The sequence below is a fragment of the Gavialis gangeticus genome, unplaced genomic scaffold (genome assembly GCF_001723915.1).
Source record: "Gavialis gangeticus isolate Ggan-Ray unplaced genomic scaffold, GavGan_comp1, whole genome shotgun sequence".
NCBI classification, from domain to species: domain Eukaryota; kingdom Metazoa; phylum Chordata; order Crocodylia; family Gavialidae; genus Gavialis; species Gavialis gangeticus.
This window is the reverse complement of record NW_017729025.1, coordinates 14336699-14348279: the sequence shown is the minus strand read 5'-3', so window position 1 is coordinate 14348279 and position 11581 is coordinate 14336699.

The window sequence follows — 11581 nt, the reverse complement described above, 5'->3', positions numbered from 1 at the left end:
GCAGCCAGGCAAGGGAAGTGTCCAATAAAAGATCGCTTTGTCTTCAGGCAAGGTAACAGGGGCGCTAATAAATGAGATACATACATGCACCAGCACTACTTAAGAGAAGGATGCTGGCAGTATGTTACCAGTGAATTGTTATAGTAAGAGGGAGGAAGATGTTTGGGCTAAAAGGACCAGGCTGGGATGGTTTCAGTGCCTAACTCTGCCCCTGGATGACCTTGAAGAGGTCATCTCATCACTCCATGCTTCAGGAGATACTAGTGCTTCTTTGGTTTATCTGGTCAAATGTCACCTCTTGAGAGCAAGGGATATCTTTTATTGTGGGCTTGAAGAGCATCTAGCACACCAGTGCCCTTATCTCAGGGCTTCCAGATGCTCTGGCATTACAGATGAGCACTATCTGCATAATATATTATTGATTGATTGCTACCAGCGAGTGGCTTGTGCATTTTATTTCAGTGGAGGTCAAAAAAGACTTGCATGTCATTACCCTTCTGCTGAGCATTGCTGGTGGAGGCATGGGGGCAGAGGGATGTTGGAGCCAAGGCCTGGGACCAAAATCAATCGGCTTGTAGTTTCTGGGTCAATCTGAGCCATGGCTTACATAGATTCATAGATTCATAGATTAAGGGTCAGAAGGGACCTAGTAGATCTTCTAGCCCGACCCCCCGCCAGGGCAGGAGAACAACAAAAAACCCCAAAAAGAGAAACGGGACTCAAATGAGTCCAGCCAGGTAGGCATCCAGCCTCTTCTTAAAGACCCCCAGGGTAGAGGCCAGCACCACTTCCATTGGAAGTTGGTTCCAGCTCCTAGCCGCCCTAACCGTGAAGTAGTTTTTGCGGATGTCCAATCTATACCTCCTCTCCATCAACTTGTGCCCATTACTCCTTGTTATGCCAGCGGGCGCTAGGGGAAACAGCGTCTCCCCCAAACCCTTCTGGTCCCCCCTAGTGAGTCTATAGACAGTCACCAGGTCCCCCCTCAGCCTTCTCTTGTGGAGGCTGAATAGGTTCAGGTTGTACAACTCACAACCAGATAAGTCAACTGACATCTTTGTGCCTCACTGGCCGTTTATAGATGTTATGTTTTTCTAGGTTTAATCCAGACTACGGCTATCACTATATACACGTGGACATCTGTAGTCTGAATTAAAATTGGCTCCAGTCTGAATGAACTAATCCTTGCCAAAGGACGATTAAAGTTAATGCAGACTAGGCAATCCAAACTAGGCAATGTAAACTTTATATTAATTAACCTATATCTATGGCAGGTATCTAGGACTTGCCATTGCTCGTGCCCACCTGCAGGTGTAGCATAAGATGCTCCCTGGCATCTCTACTGCAGAAGTGCAGAAATGCATGAAAACCTCCCTGCTGGTTAATGATCGTCTATTAACCCTTAATTTGAATTGAAATCTGATTCAACCTGTGTGATGTGAAGCACGTTAACACGGTTTAGAAAATGGTGAACACATCTACAAATGGCTGCTGTGTCTGAGCCTGAGGTAGTGTGGGATCCCGACAGCTCCTGCTCTCCATGGTGGTTTGGAGGGAGCCGCGAGCAGCTGCCTGGGCAAGGCCTGTGGTTCTGCCTACGCTGTGTCCAGGGTACTTTGGGCTACAGAAGCCCCCCAGCATACCTTGCGTGGGCTGGACCTGGAAATGTGACGGGTAAGGCACTTTGGGGATGCTCCCTGCTGCTGCTCTCAAGCACACAGTGGAGACGGGACGGGAGCACCCCAAGGAATATCCACAGCACCACCTTTTTGGGCTTGATGATGGTGAGAGGGAGCAGGAAGGGGAAGCTGCCCTGCCACAAGAGCCATGCTCCTGTGCTTAAACCCATTGTCTGATTGGGGGAAGAGGCCTTAGCTTCCTAGGTATCCATCCCTGCGAGCTACCCGTTGCTAGGGAAGGGAGCGAGCAGCCTGGCACAGGATCAAGAATAAGGCCAACACTGCCTGCAGTTGCCTTCTGGTGTCTCTGTCTAGCTTGTTCCAAGCAGATTTTACCTCCATCCTGCTTCTTCCTCCCTTGTAGCTTGGAGGAACTTCCTCCAGCTGGTCGGCGTCCAGAATTCCTGCCTGCTGCCTCTTTAGCAGCTGACCTGATGCGAGTGCGAGTGCAATATCCCAGTCAACCCTCCTGTCTTCCAGGATCGTTCTCCGGCTTGAGGCCTATGCCTGAGCAGTACCCACTCTTACACGTGCTGTGTGCTCTACCAAAGCCCTTTAAATGAATCCCCACTGTCAGCACGCAGTTAGGTGCACCCTGATCCCAGTCATTTCTGTCTCTGGGAGGATTTGCTTCGCATCATGACTGCGGAGAAAGATCCTACTGTAAATTGCTGTTACCAGTTGTCTATCAGGGTCTCTTTACCTGCTTGTCCATCAGGGTCTCCTTAGTTTCAAAATAGTCTGGCAGTGCACACTGAGCACTCAGTAACAGGAACATGCAGGTGTCTCTCCGTTCAGAATAATGCCCTTCAATTCAAGTAAAGGGGTTGAAAGTAAAACTAATCCATGGGGTTACTTGACCCCGACGCTCTTTCCTGCCCAGAGCAGGGGGTCGGACTCGGTGATCTAACAGGTCCCTTCCGACCCTAACATCTGTGAAATCTATGAAAATTTCAGGTTGGAAGCAGTTGCTGTAAGCTCCCATTGATCGACCCAGACGATACCAGTCTGAATCGTGAAGAGAGACCTTGATTCTTTGGAGGCCAGTTAAGGCTGATTAAGTCTTTGTTGCTCCAATTCCCAGCTGCTTCAGAGCTCCCCTTTACAACCTGGGGTCTGTCCACATCTAGTCTCTCTTGAGTCCTGCATCCTGACTGCTGGTCCTGAACAGCTGCGTTGTAGAAAGGGTTAACCAGTGCCTGGCTGAATGGCTGCTGCAGTCCCCTGTTCACTGTGGGATCGCAGGAAGAACTTTCTCCCTTTCAGCTGCTCCTAAATGATGCCAGTTTTGAAGGAGATAAGGAACTCAGATCCAAACCATGTTAGGTCATCGTGACCATTGGTAATGGTTTTATCAGCAATTTTAGCATCTCAGGCCATTACAGAAGCTTGTATTTCACTAGCACAAAGTGAGCCTGTGCAGCAGCACCCGCTCAGAAAGTCGAGAAGTACTTATCAGAACAAGCAGCCCTATCTTTCGCTGCAGCTCTGCTACCCTGCCTTCGTGTGCCTTCGTTAATCATGTGATGACTTCCAGTCCTTTTCACTGCCTTCCTCAGTGTCATTATGGCATCCCCTCTTCCTGTCTCGGTCCTTCACTCTTATCCACTTCCCCAGGATTTCTGCCTTGCAGACCTGCTTCCTTCATCCTCATGTGTTTTGGTTTTTTTTTTTTGTTTTTTGGCTTTTCTGAGGAGGAAGCTAAATGTGGCCACCAAGTGCAGAGAGAGCCTGCAAAGCAATGATATAAAAACAGCACGTTTTCTATGTGAGGCTTGCATACTGTTTGTGCAAGCCTCAGACCCAAAGCTTCATAACCTACAGCATGGCCAGTGCCCCGGGACCGCAGTGACAGAGGATATTGTTCAAGCAGGGATGGGATTTCAAAAGGCTTTGCAAACTTTCCCTCCTGGGATTCCCAGGAGAGCTGTGTAGACCAGGATAGGGCAATACATTACTGATCTGCAGTTACCACCCAGGTGGAAAGCGGTGGCTGGGGAACACCGTGCAGTGCTACACTGACATTTAAGGCTGGCAGTGAGCGCTTATACAAATGAAACTACTGGGCAGGAGAGGGAACGTGAAGGTCTGCCCTCTTTCAGGGTACATCTATGCTATCTTGATGACACCTTCAGGCGTGCCACTGAGGAGAACGACCAGCACCCACTGACTCCCGCTGCAGGTGCCCCGGACCAGGGGAGATGTCTGAGGGCACCTCCTTCCTCCACTCTGTTGTCTGTGGCCTGCTCGAGTCTGCTTGTTGGGAGTCTAGTCTAGGGGTGGCTTCATGGCTTCATCCCCTGGTTTGGTGCCTGAAAAGCAAGAGTGCACAGACAGAGTCTGCTTCTCAGGCGTGCTCTTAGGAGTGCCAAGGAAGCCACATTAGCATCTCCTCTGGGTTCGTACTGGCCACAGGCCAGCCAGGACCTCAGCTCTGTCCCAGTCTCCAGTCAGCACTTTACAGTAAGGCAAGAGGGCAGGGGAGGATGCAGGAGGGGTACAGCCACACTGCCCTTTCTGACCACACAGCAGGTGTAGCACTCGGGGACTTTTAAAAGTCCTCACAGCAGGTAAGAATACCCCCCTTCCTCTCCTTTCTCAGAGGCACATCCCCTCCTCCCCTTCCTCCCTCCTCCAGCTGCTGCTGCCATGGTCCCCATGGTCCTGCGGGTGAGGGGAGTTCATGTCCTGCTCCAGCCGGGCTGCACACGGGTTGGGCTCAGCCTGGGACAGTGAGAGAAGTGGCAACGTGGGAAGGCGGTTTCCCCATCCCTTTCTGGTCCTCCAGATGCTCTGCACCAGCCCGGGGGTAAGCACAGGGAGGGGAAACCCACCTGCCTGCTGCTGCTGCCCATGTCCCAGCTGAGCCCAGTCCCCAAACGGCCCGGCTGGAGCGGCTCTGGAGCTCCCCTTGCCTCTGTGACAGCAGGGACAGTGACAGTGGTAGGTAGTGGAGGGAAGAGGAGGAGAAGGGATGTGCCTCTGGGCGGGGAGGGGAAGCAGGGGCAATTCCTACCTGTTTTGGGGACTTAAGTCCCCAACTTCTGTTGCTGTGATGAGGCCTGCCTACCTCAGTGATGGGTGGGGAGGAGGTTGGGAGTAGGGGGTACAGCACCCCTGCAGCACCAGTTGCTGCTCCCAGATCCACTTTTATAAAATCCTGGATACACTTCTGTAGCCAGGTGTGGCATGCCGTATAAACCATCACTCCCTTGGCCTTGTGATACTCTACAGCTAGGTATTTGTTAAAAGTTTCCCATTTGACAGCTGACTCAGTCTGGCCCTGGCCTTTTGAAAAATGGCCAGCTGACACCAACAAAGACAGAAAGAACGCAGCTCTTTATTTCAGACGTGAGGTTATGTTTGCAGGGCCAGCAGTCAGGACAGCTCATCTCCTCAGTGTAAACTGACAGAGATCTAATAGGGAATTCCTGAAAGTGAGCAAAGTGGGAAGCACACAATGTCATATTTCAGTCTGACTGCATTTTCTGCCTTTTTTTTAAATCATTAGGGTCATAGTTTCATAGTTTCATAGTTAGTAGGGTCGGAAGGGACCTGAGCAGATCATCAAGTCTAACCCCCTGCCATGGCAGAAAAGAGCACTGGGGTCAAACGACCGGGGGTCCTTTTTGTCTGATCTGCTGTAGTGAGGCAATCTGTCCCTTTAAGAGAGAACAGTCAGCCCTATTAAGAGAGTCCAGCTGCAGGGTATTTGGATAATGAGGGGGTTTTGCCCCCTAGGAGTTTAAAACCTCAGGGAAAAGATCAGAAAGGGAGCAAAATGGTGAGGGAACCGTTTGCAAGCAGGCGGCAAGCTGCGAGCAGAGCAAGCTTGCCACCAAGGAGAGGCCAGGCCTCTGCCCTGGGGTCAGAGCCAAAGGGTTCCCCTCCCAGGATCCAGAACAGGGCAGAAAGGTTTGGCTTGGTTTATTTATTTGTTCATTTTTCTGCTGCTCAAAGACTGAGATTTATTTGGGAGGACTGGATGAGGGGCTCCTCAGGGAGCAGATCCCAAAAGCTTGGGCAACCTGCTGGACGTTTTTGCTTGTGAATGATATTTTGTAACCTAAGACCAGTGCACAACTGAGAGATGAAGTTGGGTTTTCAGGGCTATTCAAAATGATGGTTGCACAGTTTAATATTTCATGGATGACACAAGCCCTTAAGAGACAAGGGCTTTATCACCACCTCTGCCCTAGATTCTCTGTGTGGCCTTGATCAAGTTACTTAATTTCTTTGCCTCTGTTTTCTCCTCTGTGAAAAAGAGGCTAACAGTATTCCACTGTGAGACCTTTGGATGAAAAAAAAAATGCTCTGTATGCTAAATGCAAACTACTACTGTGATTTTCTAGGGTTTTCCCTTAATTCCTGCAACCTTGAAAGTGACACATGTTTAATTTCCATCATTTCATACTTTTGAGGAACATGATGGTGGCCTAGTGTAGCTAGGCAACCAAAACAGAAGTGTTACCTGTGACTAACGTGTGAACAATAAGTTGCAGGGCTGTTTCGATGGTTGGGGGAATGACTCAGAACCTGGTCAACAAAGAGGAAACTACCCAGCGCCGGGGTAGTGGCACAGCTGCAATTACCGCACCGCCGCCTTGGGATACAGAGGCAAACAGTGCAGAGCAGATAGTACATTATATCAAGCTAATGTCAATGCTCAGTGAGAGGTAAGCAACTGTTGTTCTCTTCTCACGTGGAAGATGGAAAGCACTCTGGTTTTTGGGTGGGCTGTGGACTTCACAGCAGTACATCACAGCAAGCCATGCACAGAGATGGACACCACTTGTTTTCTCTCTATTGGAAGACAGAAAGGGAATAAATGGCAAAAATGGAATGAGAAGTTCATGAAAACGAGATGACACGCTCCCTTAAAAGGCGGTAACCCCAGGGAATGTCTTCTGTATGCCCACGCCAGCTGAGAACAAGTGGCATAGGAGAGTGCTCCCATCCTATTCAGATGCCTGGGGCTGCCCACCCCTGTAGAGAACAGGGCCAGCGTTCAGCCGGCTCGCCCTGCTGCCCTTGTCCCTGCCAAGCTACGTGTGCTTTAGTTACCATTTGGTTGTGCGAGCCAAAGGACTTCTTGAGGGTAGGAGAAGATTGTTTTCTATATAGATAATGTATAGATGATATCATTTGTAGATTAGAGATTAGTATTTATGATGATATATGGTTTGTATTTCTTTCTCCAGGAGGAGCTTGGCTGTGTTTCTCCTAGATTGGATGCACCATGACCTGAAGCTGCTTCCTAACTTGCCTGGTAGAGGTAAGCAAGGTAAATGTGAATGCCTTGGATCTAATCTCATACCCAGAGGGAAGGAAGAAGTGGTGCAAATAAGTCCTTTCACCCTAAGATCATTAATGGACCAGACTGAGTGGGCAGCTCTTCTGGATGGTCCACAGTTTCGTACAACCTACAGGCTCTCTGTCAAACTAGTTGACCTTATTGGCCTTGCTCAGCTGGCCCTTCCTCTGACCACTTTGGGGATATCATGTCTGCTCCACCTCCAGTTTGACATTTTGGAATAATAGAGTTGGCAGGGACCTCAAGATTTGTTTGTCCGATGTCTCGACGGGCTTGTGATTCTGTTCTGTTGACACCAAAGTGGTAAGTTGTCACTCTGTTTTAGTGATATACAAGTCAAACAAATCAAAGCCCAATTAAAACCAAATTGAAAAGGTTACTGGAAAATTTAAGCAAAGTTAATCCAGAAATTTTTTTTAAAAAGATAAAGCAAAATAATACTAACTTTTCTCCCCAGGCCCAAGGTGCAAAACTTTCATTGTTTCTAATTTGAAATCAACCCAGTCTTTCCCAGGTTCCTTCATGTTTGCACAGAAAGAACTGCGGTGTTGTCTCATCCTGCCTATTGCCACAGAGTTTGGCTTTCATCAAATAACATGTTCACACACAAATGTTTTCTTGTGATAGGAAAAAAATAGAAGGCTCCAGCCAACAGCTGCTCGCAAGGAGGGTCTCTCCGAGGGCATGCGATATGCTAATTAAAGTGATGCATTTTAGCAATGAGCACAGTGGGAGTTTAAAAGCAATATACGAGGTGTTTGCTTTTTTTCTTTTTTCCAAATGTCTGGTAGGAATGGCTCTGCCAAGTGGTCATCCGGTTTTGCTTTGGCAGGGATGATGAAGCAGACAAAGAGAGCCCCACTGTCCCCCCCATTTCTCATTAGTTTTCCAAAGGGTGACATTTCAGACGGCTCTGAAAGGCCTCATCCCAAATAGACCTATTTAAGGCTTGGGAAGTGCTATGTTTATCCAGACGCAGAGAGCAAAACATGTACCTTCAGTCTGGGGCAACTTATTTTAGGTTAAGGACAACAACAAAGAAAGAAAGAACAAATATAACTCTCCGAGAGACAGAAGGCCTAGTGTGTCTGGCTCTGTGAGGGCTCCCATCTTGAAAGTGGGTCACAACTCAAACCACCGCCTGCAGACAGGCCTGGAGGCTTCTTGCATGGGCCGGTGCAGTAAACAGGATTCTCCTGTGGCTTTCCAGCCCACGGGCTGGTAACACGGGCGGTCAGCTGGGCGCAGTAGACAAGGCACTGGCCTTGGACTTGGGGCTCTGCCTCTGTTTTCCTCTCTGCCACTGAATGCCTATGTGGCCCTGAGCAAGTCACTTCACTCCCCTGTGCTTTTGTCCTTGCATCCCCCACCCTTTGTCTATTTGGACTTCAAGCTTTGCTAGGATGAGACTGACTGTGACTCTGGCAATGTTCCCGCCCAGCAGCTAACATACTAGGGCGCTGATCTTGATTGGAGCTTTTGGGTGGTCACTTCAATTGGCCACATGAAGGGAGACCTCACACCCATCTCACGGACATTTCCCTGTTTGTCTTTTTATACCACGCTACCTTTACAAACCACTCTGGAGCACTCCCTAAGCTTCAGGTATCAGTGGGCAGGACCCTGTTAATTGTGGGGACAACTGGCAAACAGGACCAGCCGGATTTCCACTCGAATCAAGAGGCTGGCTGGTTTGTTTCTGGTGTTACAATCTCACCGCCGCATGATTCACTTAAAGCACGCGAGCAGCCCCAGCCAAACCAATGCACTTTTGAGTAAGCTGTGCATAATTGTCTGGCTAAACTGGGGCCTAAAATCCTACCCAGGAGTGTCTGTTTTATAATGAGGGTTCTCTTCTCATTCATACAGGATGTTTCCCGTGTTGGTAATCTGTTAACATTCATTTCACGTCTTTCTATGTCTGTTTTTAAGATTATAAATCTCCAGTTCTTGCACAGGAGAAAGGGTGTCCTTTTGCTGACAGCTTTGATGCAGTCAGGTCTCCGTGGTTGGGTAATTTCAGTTATAATGACCTTGTTCACTTGCCTTCCTTTCCCTGAAAGAGACCAAGGCTTTATTCCGCCCGAACGATCTCATGCTTCCACAGAGGAGAATGCACAGCATACTTAAGCATTCAAAATAAAGATGGATTTGAGCAAAAGCCCAGAGCTGAGTAGTTCCAAACTACGAATCTGTATTTGGAAACCCTTCTCATGTATTAAGTCCTAATCCCTGATCCAAACTCCGGGGAAGTCAAAGTCCAGATTCAAACCTTATGACTTGGGCCTTATTTTGGTTTGGGACAGACAAACTAGGGGATGGTGCTGCGGGGAATATAGTTGCAGTTCTTAGGGCTGAACGGATCATGAAAACACTTTCCCTGGGTTGAGCACACTATTGAAGGGCAGCCTGACTGTATTTCATGTCCATTAGTCTGTGTGGGTTCAGCCTTCTTGATGCCCTTGTTAACAGTAGCGTCCCTTGGAAATATGACAAGTAGTGGGGTGTGAGTATAGAGTCCTCAGCAGGATATAACCGAGTGAAGCCAACCCCATATGAAATCCTGCCCGTTGAGACCCCATCTCAGGGCCAGCCGTAGAAGGGCTGAGCAGACTGCTGGCAAGTGTTTGATCAGCAGGTCTCCTTCAAGCTTTTTGTCTGCCTCCAGTTTCTGCCCTGGATCCAGCCTGCCTGAACTTCTGATCCAGCCTGATCCCCCTGCTTCTTCTCAGTTGGGTTTCCCTGGGGCAACTCAGTAGCTCCTGACCTTGTCTTGTTATTCAAAAAGAAGTTCTGGATCCGACCCTGCTCTAACCATTACTCTGGACTGCCCGTACCCTAGTTGTTGACTGGGAGCTGGATAGAATTGGCTTATGGCACTGGACCGGAGACTCAGAAGATCCAGAGTCTGCTCCCAGATTTGCCACAGATTTCCTGGTTGATCCAGGGCAAAATGTGTTGATGCATTGGCGCCCCATGTATAAAATTCATGAATGCATGCACAGTGGTTAGTATGGTTGTAGTGAGGCATACTTGGGGCCCAGACAGTTCTTCTCATGGGGTAAGGAGTGGGGCTGGCTGCAGAAGGCTTGCACATTGTGTCTCCTCCTGTGCCAGAGAGGGAAGGGGGAGCTGTGGAGTGGGGTCAGGCTGAAGGTAGCACCCACATAGAGCATGGAGACTGCCACTTGCTCAGGGCACTGGTAGAGCCCTGGTTGGTTGTAGAGGCTCGGTTGCTCCTAAAACCACAGGATCGTTATTCCATATAGTGCAGTAGCACCTAGAAGGCTTGAGCCCCACAGTCGAGGGCAATGCACAACCACATCATATAAAGGCTGTCGCAGGCATGCATTTGTGGACTCTACCACTGCTGCCAGCCTTGGGAAGGAAGGGAACATTTTATTTCTCCTCCACTCATCCCACATGTCCACTGTCCCCAGGATCTGGCTCCATATCTTTTTTTTTCCTCACAACAGCAGGGTTGATTTCAATAGATGGAGTATCTCAATGCCCCACTGTTGTCTTAGAAATTAGAGTCAGGGTCAGTAAGCAATAAACACAGCTGAACTGTCTCTCTTTAAATCAGAGCATCTGTGGCTTGTGTGTTCACTGATTCAGCCCTCGATTCTGCAAAAATAACAGTTATAGTATACTGAACTGTACATGGCTTTCTTTTTGTTTCTTATGCTCACAGAGATGGACTGGCTCCTCCCAGGTCCACGTGTGATACAGTTGTCTGCCATGTCCTTCAGTTTATCTCAGGAAAAGAAGATCCTGAACAGTAGGGAGCAGAAGATGCATGCCATGAATGATCCCTATGTATCCTGCTATGTATACTGCATGAAAGCACAGGTTTCTGTCTGCAAAGTGACTCTTAAGGCCCCTTGCACACATTCATTTAAAGGAGCCAAGGGATCTGATCCCTGAGTCCCAAAACTGAACACATGCATAGCAGGAGGTCTGATTTTTGGGATCAGATCTCATTTACACCCTTTCTACTTGCCAAGTTGCGAGATGGGCAAAATGAAAGCTGGGTGCTCGCAGCTCTCAGCAGGAGTTCTCTTGTGGAGCAGCCTTCTCTTGTGGAGGCTGAACAGGCTCAGGTCCTGTAGCCTCTCCTCGTAGGGCCTGCCCTCCTGCCCCCTGATCATGTGAGTGGCCTCCTCTGGACCCTCTCCATGTTGTCCACATCCCTCTTGAAGTGCGGCGCCCAGAACTGGATGCAGTACTCCAGCTGTGGCCTGACCAGTGCCGCATAGAGGGGGAGGATCACCTCCTTGGACCTGCTCTAGATGCATCTGTGGATGCATGACAAGGTGTGGTTGGTCTTCCTGACTGCGTCCCCACACTGCCGACCCATGTTCATCTTGGCATCAGTGATGACTCCTAGATCCTTTTCTGCCTCTGCACTGCCGAGAAGGGAGTTCCCCAGCCTGTAGGTATGGTGCCGGTTCTTCCTCCCCAGGTGCAGCACCTTGCACTTGTCAGTGTTGAATCCCATCCTGTTCTCATCCACCCACCCCTGTAACCTGTCTAGGTCTGATTGCAGCCTATTCCTCCCTTCTGGTGTGCCCACATCCCCCCACAT